The 25710-nt window shown below is 33.5% G+C and overlaps 3 pseudogenes; 1 reads left to right on the top strand and 2 right to left on the bottom strand.

Moving 5' to 3' along the window:
- Window positions 1-1539: 1539 nt before the first annotated feature.
- LOC149062838 (zinc finger MYM-type protein 1-like) lies at window positions 1540-3964 on the bottom strand (annotated as a pseudogene).
- A 14101-nt stretch (window positions 3965-18065) lies between these two features.
- LOC149062837 (uncharacterized) lies at window positions 18066-22029 on the top strand (annotated as a pseudogene).
- Window positions 22030-24048: 2019 nt separating this feature from the next.
- Window positions 24049-25679, bottom strand: LOC107164513 (uncharacterized; annotated as a pseudogene).
- Window positions 25680-25710: the final 31 nt, after the last annotated feature.

Genomic DNA, 25710 nt, shown 5'->3' with positions numbered 1-25710 from the left:
ACGGATTGGTCTGTTTGTGGTATCAATAGATCGGGCATGATTTTTAGAATATACCTTTGTCATTTTCGAAAAAAATGGTTGAATAATAACGAATATATTAGCAAAAAAATCAAGTATTTTTGAAGCAAAAAGATATTGTGCTTGATCGTTTTTAGTTATTACGTTTCACGCAGCAGCGCACGAGACCGTATTACCCCCTCTATTCCGTATACATATTCGTCGCGGTCGTACACTGGGCAGGCGGGCAGCGGTTGCGACTTGCGGACTTGCGGTTCCCGCCGTTGCCCGCGTCTTTGCTTATCGTATTCGTAATTTCTGTTATCGACATTCATGATGAAAAAATAAAAAAATTTTAATTAGATTTATTTTGTCATGACATTCATATTTTTGGCGACGTTCGATGTAGATGCGTATAGCCGCCGCCGCGCCGGTAGAAAAACTACGTTTTATTTGTTATCTCATTTTATTTGTTGTAGTTGTAGTAGGCCATACTACCAGCTATACTACTATATTATTTATTTATATTATAATTTGTGATTCTTTATTTCTAAAATGGTTTCTAAAACATATAAACAGAAGTTACGAAAAAGGAGAAATTATTGAGAAAAAAAAAACGACAAATACAATGTGTATGGATGAATGTTTAATAAAGATAATAGATAAATGGCTACGATGTAATTACACTGCAATACATTTTGAACGATGTCCTCGAGGGGGTAAAAATGTACATATTATAATAATGGAAAAAAAATTGAATATGATTTTAAAAAAAAATTAGAGTATATTAAATAAACAAACATAATAATAAAATAAATTAATAAAAACATAAAAAATTACATATTACATGCCAGGGGCCCTATTCTTGAATCGAAGTGATAATTTATCAAATACGATAATTATCAATTCGTATATCACACCCGATAATATTTTATCAACTGTATCAATTCTCGAACGAGAAACGATAAGTAAAATTATAAGTGATAATTTACTTGAATCTCCTTGAATAAATAGCGTATGCCGTTATCACGTTATCAATAGACAGTTAATAAATATATGCTGAAACATTTATTATTTTCATGTCGGAATCACAGACCTTTAAAAAAAAGTTGTCATAGATTATAAAATACTACTTATAGTAGTATCTTTAAATTTAAAATAATATAATATTGTTAATCTATATTCTTACTAGCTGAACATTTATGCTATGATAGTTCTTCCTATTTACATAAATGTACTCAGGATAAACAGGATCATCGGTTTTGGGAGGAAATATTCCAATATGTGTACAATCTATAATTCCCACTATTCCAGGAAAATTGTATTTTGTATTAAATCTATAATAAACCATTGAAATATATTTTCTAAAATATACCTATCATCATAGGCGGACATTTGGTTCAATTTTTAGGGGGGCTATAATAATCCAATGTAAAGTGGACCGCAGGGGCTTCGCCCCCGCACCCCCACATGCTATAAACATATAACTAATACAAATATTGATATTTTTAATTTGTATTAAAAAAAAAAAAAAACACTAAATAAGGTAAATTTAAAAATAATTAATATTTTATTTTAATAACAAATATCTATTTTTATCGGCAAAAATATTCAAAATATCATTGCTATTTATATTTTTAGACATGTCTTTTTCAATATATAGTATAGAAAGATCGCTGAATCTATCCTGAAGCATCGATGTTCTTAACCATGTTTTTATTTTCCTCATTGCACTGAAACTTCTTTCGCAAGTAGCTGAACTAATTGGTATTGTTAATGCTATTATAAATAGTTTTTGCAAATTAGGGAATATGGTTTTGTTTTCTGACAAAACTCTTAAAACATCATCAATATTAAAATTCACATCATAACCAATATTTTGAAGTACAACATTTTTGGCCACTGTCATTTCTGAATTAAGACATTCTTTGGACACATCCACTAAAGACTAAACATAAATATAAAATAATATACTAATAATTATATATGAAATTATCAATACTGTTATTTATGAAGCAATATTTTAATATCATTTTAGATATTTACATGATAATGGCTAATGAAATGAAGACTATCATTAAAGTTCAACTCGAAAAATTATCAATAGATGAAGCCATCATTAGACTTTCTGGTGAAAATCGTTTTTTAAAATTTGTAATAACTACATCCAAGACAGAATAAAAAAAATTAGTCCTGAAATAATCTTCTGCAGTAGACTGTTTTGTTTTTTCATTAGATATATATTGGTCACTAGTAGATGTATTGACAATATAATTTTTTAAAGTTTTTGGCCCCATTCTTTTTCTTTTTGATCCTATATGACAGTAAGCATAATATTGAAACATTAATTTATTTTAATACCTGTACCTATATAAAATATTTGATATTTACCTAGAGATGGAATTTCAATCAATATGTTATGTTCATTCAAAAACATTGATATCTCACTCCAAAGTTCAGAAAACCCTACAGATGTTCTTAAATTTTCAAAAGAAGCAATGATACCTTTGATAAGATTGCTTGCTTTTCCAAGAGTTGCTGTCTTCTCTTGTAGTTTAATTGTTAAAATGTTAATTATAGACAACACTTTTTGCAATATGAACAATTGAACAGCAAACGTTTCTTTTCTAATACTTGAAAGTATTCCTAAGAAAAATCAATTTTAACAAAATCAGGTACATAGAAATAATTAGCAATTTAAAATTCAAAAAATACCTATGGCCTCATTCACATCTCTATCACTTTCATCTTCAATTTCTTCTTCTAATGCTAGCACTATTGCTTTAAAATTTTTTTTTATAGCTTCGCAGTTTCGGTACCGACAATTCCAACGTGTATCACTCAACTTAGAGATTGCTAATTTTTGTATTCCCAAACTTGTTTGTATATCATTGTACTTTTTATTTATGCTCGGTTTTGAAAAATGCACATACAGTGCTTCTAAAGTATTAAAAACACTTCTTGTTTCCTATAGATAAATAAATAAATATTTAGAAGAGAACCGTTAAATTTAAATCATAAATTATACCTTAACAAGTTTACACATATCCAAAACCACTAGGTTTACTCTGTGGGCCATGCAGTGAGTATAAATAGCATACGGATAATTTTCTTTCACTTTTGCTTGTACCCCATTGAATCTCCCTGACATAACACTTGCACCATCAAATGATTGAGCTACAATTGGTGTTTGTGGATTTATAACACAGATTTTTAAATATTCAATAATGTGTTGTGTTAATGTTTCAGCATTTTGTTTATTAGAGCAGTCAATAAATCCCAAAAACCTTTCAATAACATTAAACCCTTTACAGTATCTAACACATAATGACATCTGTTCTTGTTTAAAACATCTGAAAAATTATAAACAGAAAGAAAAAATATATAATAATGTAAGAAAAAATTGTTAATAATACAAAAAATAAATAAATAGCTTAATTATAAATTAAAATGTACCTTGCTTCGTCGCACATTATACTAAATGAACCAGCATTCTTAATTTCTTGAACAATTGTATCTTTAACATGTTTTGAACAAATCGCAATAATTTCATTCTGAATTCTATGGCTTGAATAATTAGTTTTTTCACAATATTTTGCAGCAAAGTCAGGATTATGTTTTGCCATCACATCACATATTTCTTTAAAATTTCCTAAAATTTATTAAGTTTTTAATTTTATACAGTTTAAGCATATTGTATTAGGCAGTAGGCACCTTGGTTTAAAGAATTAGCTGTTTCATCGTGACCCCGAAAACTAATTCCTTGGCGACTTAGCAATAATGATATATCAATCAACATTTTCATATAATTCCTATTCATTGCTACAAGCATACTGTGCTGTGAAGATATTTGAGTCAGAACACTTCCAGTAATTTCAGTTTTTTTATGTGAAGTCCATTTAGCCATGCAAGTGAGGTGATGTTTGGTTTCAGAATGAGCAAAAAGCTTACTTAATTTATTTCTCATAGCACCCCTTGAACCACTTAGCTATAGTAGAAGCAATGAAGCAAACAATTTACAATATTTTATATAAATATATATTAAAATAATACTATAATAGTTAGGCACATAACATTTTAAAAACAACTTGCCTTCTTCCAGTTTTTAAAACCAGCCTTAGTAAAACTATCTATGCAATTATCATTAGCACCACTGCTATAGTTACGGCAAGCAAAGCAATAAACTGCATCTTTAGAAATACTATATTCTAACCATTCATGCTGAATATAATATGAAGCATTAAAGCTTCGATTTTGTGTTCCAAATCTAGTCATAGGATATGACTAAAATAATGAAATATCATGTTATTATCATAACAATAAAATTATTAATAATAAAATATCAAACATAATATAAATAAATAATAATATATATAACACAAAATATCAAGCATGTTGACAAAAGCATATATTATTTTTAAATTCAAATTCAAATTTTATTGTTTCATGTTTCATAGTTTCATAGGTAGGAAACAAATAGCAGCACTTACCTTCAAAATTGGACGCACTGGTCCACTTAACAAGTTTCCTAAATCACTAGTTCCGTTATTAACTTTTTCTAACTCTAAGTCATCTAATTCGTCATGGTCAACTGGTCCATTTAACGTGTTTCTTAGATCACCAGTTTCGTTATTAACTTCTTCTAATTGTAAATCATCCAAGTCGTCATTGTAAACGAGGTTTGTTTCAATGTTGTTAACATTTTTTATTTTTTCTTTCTTTTTAAGATCTTTTTTCACATTAAAAATACTAAACAAATTTGCCATGTTCAAAAATCAAAACACTTAACGTCTACGTCACAACACTCAACCGAGTCAACCGAACTACCAATTAAACTATTATAGTATTATTATAGTTGTATACTCGTATTCAACAATATTAACCGTCAATGGCGTCAATACTCAATTGTCATAACCACAAAAACGTTGAAACCTAAACAATTTTTATACACACAGATATATAAAAATTTTTATATATCTGTGATTATACACTAATTAATAATAATAATTATTATTATCAGAATGTCAGCGCGGCACGTGAGAGACCGTTTCTATCATGAGTAACCTAACCGCCGCCTAGCATACCGATAAGACGTGATAACGCGTCGTCTATGGGATATCCGCGTGACCGCGTGTTCGTAAATTAAATGAATTCGGTCAGTTGTTGGTGGCGGTGGATTTGATTGTTTGATGGCTATATATTCTAAGATTTTTAATGATATTATATTAGCGTCATTTGTTGGTTAAATATTATTTTACGATTTTCAAATAAAACGAAAACATAATAATTAAATCAACGAATAACATTAATAATTAAATTTCGATTTTGAGGGGGCTATTAAAATATTTAGGGGGGCTAAGCCCCCCTAAGCCCCCCCCCCCCCGATGTCCGCCTATGCCTATCATGTCTTAAAATATATGAATCTATTTATTTTACTTTTCTCTTGTTTGTCGTAGTTCTATTAATGTTGATGGGTATTTTACCCAATATTTGAAAATTTCTGGTTGATTCAAAGCATTAACTACTTCATCTATCGCTCTTGAAACAATCGCTAAATTACTGTTCCCAACGGGAAGTTGGTAGGAACCAGTTGCAAAGAAATTCAAAGCTATGAATACCTAATATGAAATAAACTAATAAATAACAATAATATTTATAGGGATCATTATTTAAGTAAGTACTTACTTTAGTCTGTATATTTAAGGCAGATGTCCTTGTTGCTTCTGTCATATGAGGAGTTAATATGTTTATGACATATCTTACTAAATCTTTTGTCAGTCTATAATTGTTTATAAAAATATAATCTGGTAATAAAAAAGCATCAAATCGTTCACTGTGACTAAGCTTTCGGTAATTTACTGCATTTTCTTGCCGTTCTAAGTTTTCTAATGCAGCTATATAAAACTCATCCATACTCTTGTAGATTTTTATATCAATTATAAAAAAAATCACGAGTAAGTAACGAGATCACGATAAATTACACTAAAAAGTCAATAACGACCAAGAAAATGGGTGATAGAATAGAAAATAATAATACAAGTATATACCTACAACTCAAATAATAGGTAACAGTGATAATCAATTTCACCAGTGAAATAGGTAGGGATAATTTATCGTTTTAATTATCAAATTAAATTATCAATAATTCATTCAAGAATATCAAAAAACGATAATTTCAATTTTCATGTGATAATTAAAGAATATCACACGTGATAAATTATCACTTCGATTCAAGAATAGGGCCCCAGTACATAAAAACATGTTATAAAAAAACTATTGATATCCCAACAAAAACACTTCGACTCCGTGTAAAAAATTGCTAAGTAAAAAAACACTAGTCATCTATAAGACTTCAGCATTATAAATATGTGATATCATAAATAAATGCTAAGTTAACTTAAATTTGAAAAAACTAGTAATTTATAATACTTAAACATTATAAAGCTGTGATATCAAGAATAAATGCTAAGTAAATTAAATTTTAAATTAATTGATTCTATCTCAATCATTTATTTACTTGGCTAGAATTTATATATTTCGACGAATAAACATGTCTATTCATAACTGGACTATTTAAAAAATTTCCATGACAAATGACACTAAATTTGTTTTATAAAAAAGTCTTAGTTATTAATTTATAAAGAAAATAAATTCTAACTAAATCAGACCTACGCGCGAAATGATAAGAATCATGTATATTTTGTTGCATTACAACATTTCTAGGGCACTTACTAAAATAAAGCAACGTATTACAACAGTCAGTGACTTAGAATTTATCCAATTGACCAAGGTAAGCCGTTATTTAGATTTTTTGAATTGTTGAATGAAGCAGTATTTTGTACAACTCAATGATTTTATTATTTATAATACATTATACTTAAGTGCATTCTTATGACAACTGCTGAACTGCTCATATATATTATATTTTAAATAAGTTTTTAGAGCATTGCATTATTCGCCTACATCATAATGTGTCTTAACATAAAAAGGTCTTAAGATCGAGCAACATGTCCTACAAGATATCAATAAATGCATATCAGTTGTACCTTTTTGTACCTGTAGTGTATTGACATTGGTATAAGTGTCAATTTTTGGCTCCCAACGTTGTGTGTTATGTATTCTTGGAAATTAATTATGAGGGTTATAGATAGATAGTTACTAAAATAAAGCAATGTATTACACTTGAGTCACTAAGAATCCATCCATATAGATACCTGAAATTTATTGTATAATTGAAATGAAGGATTTGCCATTTGTGCCTGAATGGTAACACATAAAACGCATGAAGTTGTATGTATTAGTGTATCACCTCATTTAAATCAGAACTGTCATACCCAAATCAGTATAATTATTAATTCATCCTTCTTTAGGGTGTCTCACAAAGATCTGACATATAGAATAACTTTTGTTGTATTCAATATTCAAAAAAAAAAGTATTACATATAATTCATAGACACTTAAAAATGTACTTATATATTATAAAGTAAGTAGGTTTAAATGTTTTTTTTTTTTTTTTTTTACCAATTAAGTACAATACTTAACTAAATGATATTTCAATATTTGTAATCCCCAAATAAAAAAATTGTATGTCTATAGCGTTTTGAGCTTAATCTCATATTTTCTGTTAATATTATTATTATTATTATTTTTTTTTACATCTATTAAGATACGGTGTCCAAGGCGCGGCTATGTCGCGACTACACTGTTTTTACCCGATTCCTATGGACTGGTGTTCAATGAGCGATTGCGGCCTTGCGGCTATGAAAGAGTCGCTGCGTCTGTCCTGCGGCTCTACTCAATCGAAAGCAGTGCACAGCGACAGTCGCCAGCGGCTTTTGCTATTTCTATTGTATTTTTGTATGCTAATAATATTTTAAATACCATGGCCGAACCGCAAAACTTTACCAAAGTTGTATTTTTGCCCGACCAAGAAGAGATATTCTTTTTACTATGTTGAGTAACTTATCGAATTAATGTTTTGATTTTCAACTTCAGTAGCTTTTCCTGTTCGAAATTGAATCTAGTTGGTGCATTGGGGAGATCATTTTTTGAAATTCCCAATAGTTTTCAAAAGCACCGTGAAAAACCAAAAAAAAAAAAGCTGGTAAGTAAGTGGATGTCGCTCTGCTGTACAGTAGTTTACAAATGGGTTACAGCAGTAATGGATGGTATTAAATTTGAATTCAATGATATAATATCATTGTATACGAAAAACGATTCTGATCGGAGACGAGTTTTCTGTCTTGGATATTTTATACAATATTAATTATATTATTTAAAAAAAATGTAGGTACCTATAAAATAAATTCCAAATTAATTATAAACAATTATGTTTAAATATTATGTATCTGTTTTTTATTTAGTTTTATATGTATTTTTATTGTTTTACATTGATTATAATTTTATGATCACAATTAAAAAATATTACTATTATCGTATATTTTGTAACAAAGAATGTCTAAAAAAAAAAAATAAGTTTCATTGCTTCCTGTGTTGTGCTTCCTCGGCTACAATAAAATATAATAATAAGTTTTTTAACTTTTCATTGTTATTCACCTGTATAAGGGCAATCTCTTCTTCGGTGACCATATTCATAACATTTTGTACATTCTAAAATCATAAAATATTTTATAATTATTACAAATTACTTGCATAACTGTAGCAGTGGTGGTTTATCCCAAATATGGGACTGTGTGCAAAACTAAAAAATGGTCCCCCCCTTCGTTTTTTTATTAAATAATATCGGTATAGATATATAAATTCAAATATAAAGTAAGAATTTTTATTCTAAAATTCTAAAATCTTATGCAAATCTACAAGGTACTTTCTATTTTTGTTAAAATTTTAATTACATAAGAAATAAGATGAAATTACGTCATACAAATAAAATAATAATGATAAGAATATAATAATAATAATAATAATAATAATAATAATACAAATTTAATGGAAATTTCGTTTGCATGCTTTTTTTCTAATTATTTCTTTTAAATTAAACTGACCAGTTTTTATTTTTTCGAAAATAACTGTATTTATTTATTTATATTCTTTTTTTTGTGGAACGTTGAAAAATAATGGCCAATGCGCCCCCCAAGCCGAGGGCCCGTGGCATTTGCACACATCGCATACATGTAGGACACTCCACTGAACTGCAGGTAGTATATTACAATTACATTACATAATTGTTTTTTTAATTATATTTTTTTTTTTATGAATTCTATTAAGCTTTAAAGAAATCATGGTGTAGAAAAAAAGGTAATGTAATAATACTCACGCCCTTTGAATGGCGTATTCAGCCGCCTTCCATCGCTACTGCCGCTTCTGCTACTTGGCGTGTTATCTTCAAGTGGTGTCCGGTCTACGACGATTATGTCGGCATGCCGCTCGCTGTCACCGTCACCGCCGCCACCACTATGACGCCCACGCCCACGATGATGTTCACCGCCACGATCTTCATCATATCTTTGTGGCGGTCCTGGACGGATACCGCGTGAGTCAGTGGTGTCACTAGTGTAGGAAGTGGTGAAAAGAAAAACACAAACAGTTCGCGGTATAATGATTTTTTTATTGTGGTGGTTGAAAATACAACCGCCAGAAAATGATCAACACGAAAATCAAAATAGCGGGGTGGTGAGGAGCGTGTGTCGTTCAGTGTCGGTCAGAGAACTCACTCTACTGTCGACCGGTTCGGAGTCTCGGCGGATCGACCGTTCCAGGCGCGCTTATCGCGTGTCGGTGTCGTCCGTCGTCGATTGGCGGTTGAAAAGAGAAGTAATTGCGCGGTTTGCCGGGCAAAGGCCGTTTGAATTCAAACGGCTATTACGCGGGCCCGCGTCATACTCCCCCCCCCAATCCGCCAGCGACGGCGGTGTTCCAGCCGGTACCGGTGGAGTTGTGGCTTGTTCGGTCGCGCCGTGGTTGCCGGTCGCGTCTTGGTCGCCGGTCGCGTCATGGTTGCTGGTCGCGTTTTGTGTGTAAGCGGCCCACAGTACCGGATCCCGTTGAAGCTGCGCCGTCTTCATCCACTGTACTCGTGCCGCCGTGGTGATGTAGGTTGCCTCCTCCGCGCTACTGTCCTTAGGAGCTGGTAGCTGGTGGTATGTCTTCGAACGCGGTGGTTCCACTGGTTGTCGCAGTGTGACCGTCCGCCATTCGGACGTTGTTTGGTGGTCCTTGGGGTGGGGGGAGGGAGGGTGATTTGCCGTATTTACGGGCTACTGTCGGATTTATGTACGTTTCTGCGGTTGTGAAATATAATAGGGCTGTTACGAAGCCTGATGGAAATTCGCGTTCGACCGCAAGGGTCGGAATTTTGTCCGGGCGTGTTCGCATGCCGTTATTAGTTGTATTGCCATCGGTAATGCGGGACAACTGGTTCTGAACCGCGACAGAGACTGTTCGGTAGTCGGTGTTAACCGCCATAACCATACTGTCCCTATCGGTTGCCACTGTGCCTATCCGATGCTTTACGCTCGCAGATTGATCTGACCTAATGCCAGGATGGCACGGTATGTGTGTTTACCTGTCACCCATGTGGGTGAGCACCCGTGTATCTGTTGCCTTTGTCCCTACACCTGCGGCTGCCCCATGAGCCGGTTGTTGTTGAACACACTTGTCACCGGTGAGGTGAGTGTGATTGGTGGTGGGGTGGTGTAGGTTGGGGGTCTGTGAACGGGTGTCATTAGGTGAGGTGGCGGAAAAAAATAGCGCTTTGTGATTACGCCTATTTTTCCCGCGTGTACTACCGAAATGTGCCAAATGTGTGTGCAATGTTCGGGCTTACATATGACTTTTGTGCTTGTGAATCGAGTAGCGCTGTTACGAAGCCTGACCTAAATTCGAGCTCGACCGCGGGGGTCGGAATATTGTCGGGGCATGTTCGTTTTTTGTTACTCGTCGTTGGTTGTGTACTGTAGCGGGGCAACTGGTTCTGAACCGCGTTTCCGGTGCTCTGGTGAGCGGTTTGCACCGCCATTATCAGAGCGTCCGTTTCGGTTGCCTCTGTGCTACTTGTATGTTCCAACGGTGCACGTGTGAATTTCATAGTAGTGGTCTGTGTGTGGTGGTGATGACCTACTACTTAATGAAATAGTGTGTGTGTGGGCGGGTGATATATCTGATGACGCCGAGCTTGTCGATGAGCGTTTGACAGTTATATCCCCGTCCGTAATGCCGAACGTTATTGGTGGTGGCGTGGTTGTGTGTGTGTGTGTGTGTGTATGAGGCGGCGGCGCGGACAAATGTCCGCCGACTCAATTTCCGTTTACCAAAGTCGGTGTGTGCCCGGGGCAGTCACTGTTCCAGTGCGGCCCTCCGCAGTACCATCACGGGTTAGACGGTGGCGGTTTTCCAGCCGTGTACGCGGTTGGTGGAGCGGGCGTTGTGTCCGGACTTGGCCGGCTTGTTTGTATGCCGGTTTTGGTTGCGGTAGTGGTGGTGGTGGTATAGTGCTGACTAGACACGTTATCAAACCGTAACGATCGGTCGGCGTGTTGGTGTGCCGCGGCTGGCGGTTCGCGTGCCGCGGGACAACTCGTTCCGTAGTTCGTCGCGTTTGATATATTCACGTGTGGATGTTGGTGTGCGTTATCGGTTGTTGATAATTCCGGTGTATTCCGGTGTTGTCCTGATAACATGGTTCTTTGGTGGTGGGACGGTGATGGTACTTCCGGTTGCGGTTCCGGTGTCTGGTGTGATATACCCATCTCCAGACGTTACATTATCTCTGCTATGCGACGTTGGTCGTCGCCAAAACGGATCATGCGGCCCACAAGCATGGCCAGTCGTGATTCCAAACTGTGCGCATGCGTTGAGATCGCTGCCGATTGCCGTTCCTCCTGAATTATACCGCGGGCCATTTGGATCATGTCCGTGGCTTGTTGGTTGGTTGTGTTTTTGTTGGTGGTGTTTAGCGGTGGCGGGTGTCTGTTTGGTCGTCCGCTGTGGTCTCGAGTGGTCCGGCATGGTACGCCTGACTCAAATCCGAGACACTTCCGGTTGGCCTAATGGTCTCCATAGGCTGGAACCGGATGGCGTTGGCCTGCAGGTCTATATCCGCGAAATGCTGGAACAATCGGATTTCGAAAGCGTCTTTCACGCCCCCTTCCGGTTGCCCGCGCTGTCAATACTCGTAACGTAATTCCGCAACGGTCAGCTCATTAATGTATTTTCCCGACATCTCGTCCGATTGTTTTTCCGGTGTTATTGACGGGAAAATATGTAATGCAGTTGTTGTTGTTGACCGTTTATCACTGTTTATTTACGTACGAATGTAGGTCAGTGTGGGTCTGTGATTACACTAGCCGGTTTTCGTGACGTTTGTTGCGGCTGCGCGTGTGTGCATTGTCCAGTCGACTATCGTGATTACGAATGCAGTCCGGTTTTGTGTATTTTTTTCCCGGGTACTTGCGTGGTGGCGTTCGGTGGGTGGTGGTGCTGAGCGGTGGTTGTACGACCTTCTCGCGCTCTAGCGCTCCTACCTGTCCGTGGTTGCGGTGTCGCGCGCAGTGAAGTCGGTGCGTCCGTAAGTCGGGCGGCGCGGACCGTCGTTACGTACTTCAAAGTTACGTAACGCTGGTTTTTCCGTTATAGCCTGCAAACCACGATTCCATCGTATGGAATCGGGAGTTTTTCGCAAGTTGCACAACAGGGGTCTGTGATGGGGGTAGTATTGGGGTAAGTAAATGATACCAAAAGTATTCACTTACCGGTGATTCCTGTTCGGGGAGCCAATTTTGTGGCGGTCCTGGACGGATACCGCGTGAGTCAGTGGTGTCACTAGTGTAGGAAGTGGTGAAAAGAAAAACACAAACAGTTCGCGGTATAATGATTTTTTTATTGTGGTGGTTGAAAATACAACCGCCAGAAAATGATCAACACGAAAATCAAAATAGCGGGGTGGTGAGGAGCGTGTGTCGTTCAGTGTCGGTCAGAGAACTCACTCTACTGTCGACCGGTTCGGAGTCTCGGCGGATCGACCGTTCCAGGCGCGCTTATCGCGTGTCGGTGTCGTCCGTCGTCGATTGGCGGTTGAAAAGAGAATTAATTGCGCGGTTTGCCGGGCAAAGGCCGTTTGAATTCAAACGGCTATTACGCGGGCCCGCGTCATCTTAGTCTTTTACCGCCTCGATTGCCTTGCCGTCCTCGATCGCCACCACCACTACCATGAGGCACACGGACGTTGCCGCCGCCGCCACCACCACTACCATGAGGCACATGGTCACCGCTGCCGCCGCCGCCATCACCACTACCACCACCACCACGACGTACACGATCATACCATCGTCTTTTTTCGCCTTTCCAGCCTTGCCGTCCTCGATTGCCGCCTTGCCAATTACGTCGTCCGCGTTCGGCACTACGACCACGTTGTTGTTGTGGTCCCCCACGGGAGGTGGAGGTCACTGTCACGGGAGGGGCGGTAGGAACGTTGAAATAAGTTGTAGGGGCCACATTGCCTGGTACCAATGGTAACTTTATGGTAAAAGTAAATTCCATCTAGAACATAAAAACAAATTAATTGATTTCATCCAGAAAACTATTGTACTATTGTTTCTTATGCAAATAAATAGGTACCATGGAAATAAAAACCGGTAGTCAGAAAAAAAGCCAAAAAAAAAAAAATCCAGGAAAAAAAGCCACGGGAAAAATAATCCACAGAAAAAAAAGCCATAGGAAAAATAACCCACGGAAAAAAAAGTCAAATTGCAATGTTCACACATTATTGGTCATATCAAAATAATTAAAGTATTATTCGACATATAAAATTATTAAAAAAAAAATTAAGTTTAATTATTGGTCATATAACATATTGTATACATATGTATTATATATTATATTATATTATATTAATAAAAATAATAATAATACACAGCCACACAGGTTATATTTCTTACACCCTAGATGGCTAGATATGTATAAGTATAATGTATATACTGTATATACAACGGTATATAGGGTGATTTTTTTTTAAATGTAAAATGCAGTATGAACTTAATAATTTCCTTAATATATTTAATGAAGGAAATCAAAACAGTTTAATTTTCCCTACAGGTGATGACAAATACAAAAAACATAAAAATAAAATAAAGGTTGTAAAATAAATAAAACCAATACATTCATTGCTATTTAGAATCTAAACTATATTAATTACGATGAAATAACAAATAATAACATATATCATAAAATTTTAAATAATACCTAATTTTAATTTTAAACTTTAATTTTAATTGTTATAAATTTAATTATTGCAATTTTACTTTTTTTTCCTACATTCAAAAAAACCATACAAGCAGTTTGGAAAGTTGCCTATATTCTTATGACAAATATAGTATTAAAGTATTATCGTGATATTATGCTATAAGCAAAGACCCGGTTATTTTAATAATACATGATCAATTTAGATGTGTACGGGGTAAAAATCGTCCGAGATAAAATTCACCTAGCGTAACAGGCGACAGTTTGATACGGAACTATCTAAACATATCCTAGGTACGTACTACGTACATTTTTTATATAAATGGTTAGTAATAAACTAATAATAATTAATAATTAATAAGAGCTGTACATTTAGTGCATTCAAATCTAACGAATGAAGTATGAAATTAACTCGAAGTATAGGTATAAATACAAATCATAAAATTCTCGTATGTGAAACATTTTAAATTAAAGATATTATTAAATTAGTACGAGTGTACAGAACGTTATTTACAAAATGAAAATTAAATAAATAAAAATATTTTAACAGATGGAATTAATTATACGTATCTAAAAAATTAAATAATGACATCATAAAAATGCTTAAAAAGGACCTAATAAATAAAAATTCATAATGGCATTTCAAACTATGAGTCAGAGGAGATGATATGTCTTGTCTTAATAACGTAAAAGAATAATGTAATTTTCTACAAATTCATCGTCCAACTGTTCTAGTAAACAGTACCTTATAATAATATACCTATCCAGTATCCATAATAGGTATCTATATAAATGTTAAAAATTAATAATAATAATTATTATTTCATTTAAATAAGTATGATAAAGTGACGGTAGTGATAGGTCTAAGTGTCTAACCACTCTAACCAGGTAGTTTATTATTATTTTATAACATCTATATCTATTGTTTACTAACAATATATCTACTATTTACACTATACAATAATATTCTATTGTATACAAAATTACGAATACAAATACGATGTAACTTTTAGCGTTAATGTATGAAATTCAGTAATTCTATAAAATAACTGGTTACTATACAATTACGAGTACTTTCAGTTAATGTATTGAATGACTAATGAGTCAATAAACACATACTTCAATTAGCTATTCTACATACTAACTAGATATTTTATAAACCAACAATAGCGGTTTAGTTAATGTGTGCGCCCAACCATGTGGACTGGCGAAGGGACCACTCGGTAATGCCCGAGAACGATGGGACGGGCCAAAAACGGCCGATCTTAAGTTAAAACTCCGACTAATATGGCGATTAGGCAACCAAATATACTTTACGCCTTATAAGTTGAGATTAGGCAATTTTGACGACGACGATGACACTGAGGAACGGGAAGGGATATATATACATATATACACGGGAAATAGGATAATACAAATTATTTGATGGGGACGGGGGCCCTGTGGTCGATCCGGTCTGGTGCAATGACCACAGGGGCAATTACAATCAATGGGGCTGTACTTAAAAACTAACTTATCAACTACGGAAGATCAGCTTTCTGGTGACTGGCACGACTGGATGACCGGGGCGGCCTCTCACACAACCCACCGTGGGTGCTGGCGGACTTACGCTGAACACAAAAATGACTGGACGACCGGGTGACGGCGGGTGTTGCAGTAGGTCGATGTTGAATGAGACGGCCTGGGTGGCCTCTCACACACGGACGTACGTTGATAGGAAAAGTAATAACGAAAAAAACAGACTTACTAGTTCAGTGGGAGTGACTAGATGGAGGGTCTACCGTGAAGAAAAACACATTGGTTTCCAATAAAAGTATGTGGTCGTTTTATTAACGTCGCACATCGAAAACTAGATCGTTTTATTAGCAGATCAACAATAACAATTTTTGTTTTACGCTTTTCGCATGCGTAGGCCGCATAACAAAAAAAAAACGAATAATAATAATAATTGATACGAAAAAAAATGATACGTATACGGCAAAAGCCGAATAATAATTTTACATTGATTACATATAACACAAAGAGAATAGATACATAGATAATAATAATTTATGATAATTAAACAATTTAATACAGAAAGGACGGAGTGGAGTGGAAGATACGGGAGGGAAGTGATTAGGACGGTCCGCCGTCGCGCAGCATTACGTTCAGCGAGAAAACTTGTTTGGCGCGAACAGTTAATGTATTTAAAACTATTATCTATTGAATCTATCCATAAAATATAAATATAAATATTCACTTTTAAAAAGTAAATTCTGATTTATGTAACGTAAATTTATTAGAATTATTAAAATAAAAAATCAATAGTTATCAATAATTTTTAGAGTACAATTTTATTATTATAAACTTATTCTATCATTATAGTTACAATTATTAAATTACTATTTTTTTTTTACAATTTAAAATGTATTTATTAGTACTAGTACTAGTAGTATTAATACTAGTTACTTTTTGGCTGGCATTTAGAGTTACAAATTAGTCTTATTATTTTTACAAATAAAACGACAAAGGCAACAAATGTTGTATCTTGTATGTTGTCTAATCTACTACTGGTCATTTACATTGCGATATAAATTTCATACATTAGCGTAAACCCAACTGGTATTTTATATATAAACTAGTAAAGCTGTGTAGTTTATATATTAACGACAGCTGAAGCTCAAGAAGAGGACTATCATAATTAAGCTAAAATTGTATTTACGAACTCATTGTAAACTTTAATTAGTTAATTTATAATTGTAAAAACATTGCAAAAATACCTGGTGTATTGACACAATTATAATAATAAATTAAAAATATATATATACTAACGAGCATAACTAGGAATTTTATAGACTATTATTTTTTTTAATAATTCCATAAAGTTTTGAGTTTTTTTTTTTGCTTTTTTTTTTCTCGTGTCAGGCATCATACTGGTAATTATAAGTTAGTTATCTAGACTAGTTTATATAACTGGTTTACAATTTAAAACATACATAAGTAGATAATATACAATAAAATAAAATAAAATAAAATTTGGTAGAGTAAGTGTTTCGACTAGATGTTTTCATTTGCCCAGTACTGGGCCACGTCCATTGCTTTCTGGTTGGCATTAGTTAAGTCTTCTAGCGTGCAAGGTCCTGGTGCCAATGGGCATACCAATAAATGTGCCTTCGTCTGAATTGTTCCACAATGGCAAGATGTCTCCTGATCATTGAGGTATCCCCATTTCAGCATGTTATCCTTAGATCTTCCTACTCTCACTCTCAGTCGGTTTAATGTCTTCCACACATGCCATTGTAGTTCGTGCCCTGGAGGTAAGTGTTCCGCAGGTTCAATCAAGCCTCTAATGTCCTTTGTTTTATCTTTCCATGCATTTATTCTACTCTGGGAGGGGTCATTTTCTAAGGCACTAGAGACTCTGAGAAAGCTTTTCCTCGACTTTAGTCGAGAGATTGTAGTCGTCTGTCCGTACATAGGATGTCTCGGGTCGTTTTTGTCTTTCCAAGTTAGTGGAGATTAGTCGTCTTATTGATGGTGGAGCTATGCCTGCCAATAAGTATACTTTTTCAATAGGTGTGTTTTTGAGGCATCCTGTTACAATACGACATGCATCATTTAGAGCAGTATCTATTTTTTTTACATGAGTTGATCTTCCCCATACTTCACATGCGTATTCCCCGACTGAAAAACAGAGGGCCATTTTGATCCTATCAGTTTTCGGAGTAAACCGTTGCGTGTGTTTATCTTTTTACTTGTCTTTTCGCAGTGATATTTGTACGTTAAAGTTCTGTCAAGAGTAACTCCTAAATATACTGGTGTATCGCAGTGTAGTAGTGCCTCACCTTCCCATGTGATTTCCAATTTACGGTTGGCTTCCCTGTTTCTCAGATGAAATGCGCAAAGAAGTGTCTTATTCGGGTTTGGTTTGAGGTGGTTACTTGTATAATATTTGCTCGTGTGTTCCAAGACGTTAGTGAGCTTTTCTTCAATTGTCTCAAAATTGTTATCCTGCACAGCTATTGCTGCGTCGTCTGCATATATAATGTTTAATTTTATCGTCATTTGATATATATTGGTCATTTGTATAGATGTTAAAAAGTGTTGGAGCAAGAACACTATCTTGCGGTAGTCCGTTTTTCGAGTTTCTCCATCTGCTGTGTTTCCCTGCCAGAGTGACAAAGAATCGTCTGTTACTCATCAGAGACTCAATAATTTGCGTTAGCTTAAAATCCTGTGTAAGTTTGTATATTTTTTCTAACAGTAAGCCGTGGTTGACTGTGTCATAGACCGCCGAGAGGTCTATGAAAGCCACGCCGGTTATTTGTTTTCTCTCAAAACCGTCCTCAATGTGTTGGGTAAGGTTAAGTATTTGTCCTGTGCAGGACTTAACTGGGCGGAAGCCAGCTTGTTCTTTTATTAATTTTTCATCTATGGCTGGACCTAATCTGTTCAGTAAAATCCGTTCATACAGATTATAAGTGTGGCATAGCAGAGAAACTGGTCGATAGCTGGATGGTAGGTCAGGATTCTTTCCAGGCTTTAGTAAGGCTATTATTTTTGCACTATTTTTTTTTTGCTTATTGAAAATAATATTCTTATTCTATTCTACTTTATTTTTTATTAAAATAATTATCTGGTTTATAATAAAAGACGAGTTATCACTGCCATCTTTTTAAAAGGTAAGAAATACTTATTTACCCAAACTAGTAACTTAAACTACGCCTATGATCCAACATTCAATATATCATGAATATACCTGCCCATGGACTTAAATAGAGGCTTAGCCCTTCCTGATCCAACTTAAGCTCTCCTTAAGATATTTTAATATATAAGATGTTAGTTTTGTATAAATATATTCAACAAATAAATTTATATTTAATTTGTGATAGTTTTGAATTCTATTCTTTTTCTTTTTTTTATTACTTATATTGCCTTCCAAAGGTGGGCATTAACTAGTTAGTTTATTTTCTAATCAATTTATGAACTTAACTAGTTTAATTTACAGTTGAAATAACTTAGCTTTACTCAGTTAATCCATTAAGTTAAAAACATTTTGAAATTTTTCGTTTATACGTAAATATTACTATACTAGTATAAAATATAATAAATATTTCAATATTATGCAATAAACCATGCAAATAACTTGCCCACAATGACTTAAAATCTGAACCCTATAGATAAAATCAAATTGTGTGTAAGTAGTGAGTAGAAGACAAGTCTTCCACTCTTTTTGTTCTTGAAACTTTTTGGGCTCAAGCCCTAAGCATTTGAAGGCCCTATTTACGTCCAAGTACTCGCCATATATATATATATATATATATATATATATATATATATTATACATCTAACACAAAACTATTTATTATAATCTAGCTGTATCAAGATATACTTCTCAACAATTATCACCTTCTCACTCATACAACAAACACTAGGGTTCATTGAATATGACTGTAATGGACCTAAAATAAACATAACGGCTTTCAGTAGTCTGAGTGTAGATTTTTGTGACCTCCCAACCGCAATCGTTGTCAAACCTATTCAGAGAGTTCAGTTATTACAAAAAACAGACACTTATTCAATACCTTATAAATCATGTTCAATAACAACTAACTATTTAATAACGCGGTGCTCAGTACTAGAAGATGCTCAAATGGTAGAAGGTGGATACTTTACAGAAATTTCAGAACTAGGCAGCTCACAATGTTCGGAAATTCACCAAAGGTTAGTTTACCGTCTTCCACTTGGCGGCATGATCACAGGATTAAAAATAAACGAAACAAGACTTTTTTCTACTACACTAGCTGGATTCGTTGACAGACATGGTAATTGCAAAGGTACAACATTCATATCAGACAAAGGTACGTGGCAAGATGTTATTGTTCAAGCTCACTTTAAAATATTCCTGACCACTGGGATGGCAATAGAAAATAGCAAAGAAAATATTCTAATACTCCCAACGGGCACTTCATTCAAGCTAACTGACCAATATGGCATAGATGCATACAAAGGAGAAGTTATATGGGATTTAAATGTATACGATTGTGATACCCATGAGTTTACAATATTATACGATGGACCTGCATCTATAGTCACATCGGATAAAAATAAAAATCAACAAACCTACTTGGTTGAATTTGACCAAGTAGTTTTTGCCCTCAAAAGTATAAGACAAACATATGCTTGTCATATACCAGTAATTCAAACTGAACATTCTCAATTAAATATCTTAACAGACCCTCTATTTTTTAACTTCTTCAAAACAAAAAACATTTCTCCACAAAATACAGACTTAATTGGCGTACATTAACACAAAATTTGTTTACATTGAAAACCGTTTTAAATCTTCTATGACAACTTTATATACAGATTTACTACACAAGCAATGTGAGCTAGAGAGAAAAGTATTATTACATAAATTAAGTTTAGCGACATACAGTCTTTCAGAATATGCGTATGCAATGGGGTGAAGGTCCTGGTTTTAAAGCCATTCAAGCAGGCGAAGTAAATATTTAATAAAATGTAAAGCAGTCGAGGTGGAAATTGTATACAAAGATGCTTGTTTCAATGAACTTCCTGTATTATATAACAACCAATCATATTTCATGGCACCAAAAACCAGGACTTTGCAGAAATATGGTACAGAAATAGATTGCAATCATTTATTACCATCTGCATTTTATCTTGACGGAGATTGGTTTTCAATTACATCAAAAATAAATGAAATAAAAAACCCCAAACCCTTAAGCCATCAACAGAATGGATTTGGACCTACAAAAGCCCTGAGCATTTGATAACGGCTGGAATTTACACTTACAATACGATGAAGGCCTTCCAACAATATTTAGTATTACCTCAGGAGATAGAGGCCTCACAAAAGAATCTTGCAAGACAAACCATGGGTCTGTCTATAATGGATCAGAGGTTAAATTTAAATAACTTAATTGATGAAAATACAATAATAAAATGGTAGATACCAAATTAAAAAATATGTGGGGTTGGTTCACCGGATTTGGAGAATTTGTCTCCGGTTTATTAGGGATATTTTTCATTTGGAAAATAATATTGACCTGTATTAACACAGGTTTAAACTTCTCTCTATTATATCAGACATTTGGATGGAGCCTGAAACTAGTGGCAGGCATTTTTTCCAGCATCACCCATTACTTAATGCACAATGCACACCACCACTTCCGACAACAACAACAACAAAGTGAAGAAGAAGAAGAACATGAAGATCATTCATCATTAAATATTGATAGACAGCGAGTTCAAAGTATGCGAATGCATAATGCACCGTTTAAACCCAACACTCCACCCATCACTTACAATCGAAAACAATTATATCAAAATATCCATAAAAATATTTATTAACTTATGTATATTCTATAAGTACATTTTAATTTTTAATTTTCTTGTACATATATAAGTAGTTCAAATATTGTATTTTACAGCGTTTTTTTTTATGTAAATGTTAAACTTATTATTATTATTTATTACTACAACATTAAAAACATTGAATGATATTTAATCAAATTATGTTAGTAATTTATTCAGTTCATCATATTGGTTACATTTTAATTGATTTTTTAAATTATAATTTAATGCTATACCTATTTAATTTAATTATTTCAATAACATTATAATACATTTATTTATTATAAGATTTATTATTTTAAAACTAATTAGCTATGACTTATGAATAATACACAACTTGCAGTTAACTAAATTATCATACATGAAATATCTTTACCTACCTTTGCTGTCCGATGTTCTCTGTAATACTGTTTTGTTTTAGATAAAAAAAAACTGAAATTTATTCCAGACAATAACGAATATAAAACTTATAAAGTTAATTGAAAAAAATATAATGATGTGCTATAGATACACATCACACATTGCTAATTAAATAATGAAAAAAAATGTACAAAAGTTTCTGTGACAATAAGGTATAATATTATAATATAACCTAACCGTACATACTACGTCGGACGTCGGTTAGTTCATTAGCAAATGTTAAATATTTTAAGAACATAATAAAAGTGTATACAATTAACATTGGCTATATTTAAGTTTTAAGTTTTAAAACAATAGCCATATTAGACACAACTAAATTATGAAAAAAAAGTAATATTTGACATGTGTTAAAGCTGAAAAATATGTATGTTTTTATAATATTATAACGTTTGATAAGAGATGGAGAAATGCTTACGTCACAGACATGCGTATCACGAGTTGCTGACATACCTCTTTAATACGCGTGATTAGTGTCTACGTCATACTGGTTATCAAACCTTATCAGTGATAATTACTGGATCCAAACAACATTTCTTACCGATTAGGTGTACAAGACAATTATTGTTTTTTTTTTAAACATTTAAGTAAATTTTGATATTTATTACTTAATTTATTACTTAATACCATGGCTGGAAATCATTTATTGGCAATAAGTTCTATATCAGAGTTTTTTAAAGACAGTATAAAGCAACTAAAAAGAGGTGAAGTTGCACATAAAGATAATCATGTTCTAAAGTTCCAAGCAGGTATGAACTTGCAGATTATTAAAGGTGAGATTAAGCCTAGTATGAAAAATGGTTCATATAAAGTCCAACTTAATCTCAAAGACGGATGTCTATTAGTTAGATGAACAGTGTTCTTGCCCCCGTGGAATTGTCTGTCATAATATTGCCACATTAGCTTTACATACTCATTATAATATAAGTTCCACAGACACTGCTTGTTCATGGAGTTCTAGGAAAAGTAGTTTAACAGAGGATATTAAAACCATAAGTTATATTTACGATAGTTTCGAGTGTCCTAATGTTAATGTGTCTGAAAAAGATTTTAGTTGCTTCCAACAAACATTAGCAAATCTATCATTTCCAACTGGGTTTTCATGGTTATTTAAACCAAAACCTGAGCCAGAGAAACTTCCAACTATATTAATTGAAGCTATTAATAATCTATTAGATAAGCAGAGTAAAGATTTAGTTAAAAGTAAGGAGTATACTAAATTGAAAACATATTTTCTTAGAAAAATCTGTCATAACTGATGCTTTAGTTTTACAAATTGCAAATGATACTATAGGCCAACATAAAAATAATTTATGGTTCACTTACAGAAAAAATAGACTTACTGCTAGCCATTTTGGAAAAGTACTTGACTGTTGTAAAAAAAATAAATTTCCAAACTCTTTGTATAAGTCTTTAAACAATGATAAAAATCTAAATGGTGTGCATGCAATACAATGGGGCATTACAAATGAAAGTTGTGGTATTAACATTCTTAAACAAAAAGAAACAGTTGAAGTCATCCCTACTGGGTTGTGTTTGTCCAATAATGGTTTCCTTGGAGCTTCACCTGATGGTTTAGTTGGTATCAATCATATTGTTGAAGTTAAATGCCCGTGGAAGTTTAGAAACAAGGTTTTATAAACTGAAATTGAAAACGACCACAGTTATATTGTATACAAAGAATATGATCAGATATTAGTAAACAAACAACATCCTTATTGGGATCAGATACAGGGCCAACTTTATTTGACAAACCGCAAGTTTTGTTACTTAGTTATTTGGACTCCAATGCAATCAATAATAACAGAAAGTAGAAAAAGATATTGAGTAGCAAAGCAATTTAGAAATATTAAAAGCCTTTTTTATACAAAAGTATATACCATATTTAATAGAAAATAGTTTATAAATAATTCATTTAATTATGTTAAATATTATAATTTTATGTTTATTACCAAGGTCAAAACACATAGGTAATATTCAATTAATTCATCATAAGTAGCATGTGTATTATTTTTTTGTTTTAGTTGAAAGTATAGCCAAAACTATAAGTGTTAATTAAGTAAGATAATTATAATATTAAAACTGTCACATGTGGGTTTGAATTTCTTTAATAAGGGGAGGCTGCAAATTTGTTAACTCTGCAACCAATTGAAAAATACTTTCTGCTTGTTTAAGCATCGAAAAAGGAATGACATCTAGTATTGAGTAGCATTTAATTCTTTGAATTGCTCTTTCAACGTGTATTCTGGCTTTTGCTATTGTTTCAGTCTGTAGTACTTGATCAGGAGTAAATTGTGGAGTGTCTAAAAATGGAGGGATATTTAATGATACTCCCGAGGGTAATATCTCTCTAATTAGAAACACTTTATCTACTAGAATCAAATCACCTGGCACTAGCTGTTCCAAAAGTCCACTTTTTAAAGTTATTACTTTATCAGAAGTTGACCCAGGGAATAGTTTACTCACAAAAGTAACTACACCGTTTGGTACGATTCCTATCAATGCTTTCCAAGTATTCCTATGTTTATAATTGCTGTATGTGTCATTTTGGATATTCATGGATTGGCGAGAAACAGCAGTAAAAATCTCAGTGCAATCAATAACAATTCAGCAATTTAAAAATGGTTTGAATACATTGGGCATACACAATTTATTTTTTTCTCTAGATGGTATTTTACTCATGCATTTTTTAAATAATGCTTGATGTAAAATATTAATCCATGTCATAACAATATTTGTTATAGTAGCACTACTGCAGTTAAATCTGACTGCTAAATCAAAATGTGGAAAATTATGCCTCAACTTCATTAAGGTTATGAGTATTTGATCTTCTTTGCTGATGCTTTCCACAGACCACATTAAATGATATTCAATGTTCAATGGTTTTACTAAATTATTAAGTGCTTGAAACACTGAGTTTGAAGGTAAACCAGTGTAAGAGTTTAACAGCTCATCATTTTGATTCAAATTTGCATAGTTAAATTTTATTCCTAAATGACTTAATTCAATTTTCATTGCTTCATTTTCTTTTTGGAGAAAATAATTTTGAACTTCTAAAGCTATTGAACTATTTGAAGCATTGTTACTATCGTTCAACTTAGAACTGTAAAATATATTTAAAAAATATTAAGGAAATACATAAAAAAATTATTTTTATGCCTAAATATTTTAAATTCAAATTTGGACAAAATTAGATAATTAAATATATAAATATGTATGTCAATGCACTACCAGGTACCAACCTTGAATTCAATATTGGTTGCATTGATAAATCTAGTGGTTCATTATTAATATCATGTTCAATTGGATTAATTATGTCACTGTTCTCACACAATATTCTATCATCTGCCATAATATCTACCAATTCTAGCATATTATGTGATATAGTCTGTGTGGTTTTACGAAACTTTTTTTTCTCAGGTGTCAAGTGATGTGTACCAAACTGATGAGGACGATGGGGTAGGATTGTTGGTCCATTTTCTTTTTTACCCTCTACAAAGTGACAGCTGCATACGCGAGCCCCTGTCTTAGGTTCATCAGTTCTTCTATAAACCGTAAATTAATCGTATATATTTTCCTAAAATAACTAACTAATATTACATTTTTTTTAAGCACCTCATCAACTTTATCCATTTTTTCTTTTCTTTCAAATTTATTGGAAAGCGATAGAATTTGCAACAATCTTTTTCGTTGTAATGATAACATCCAAAAACCATAATTTCTACATTTCCAAAACATGCATATTTT

This window comes from Diuraphis noxia, unplaced genomic scaffold (genome assembly GCF_037042655.1).
Source record: "Diuraphis noxia isolate RWA-SAM2 unplaced genomic scaffold, SU_Dnox_SAM2 contig0001, whole genome shotgun sequence".
NCBI classification, from domain to species: Eukaryota; Metazoa; Arthropoda; class Insecta; order Hemiptera; family Aphididae; genus Diuraphis; species Diuraphis noxia.
Note: the sequence above shows the minus strand (reverse complement) of the source record. Positions and strands in the feature narration are given on the sequence as shown.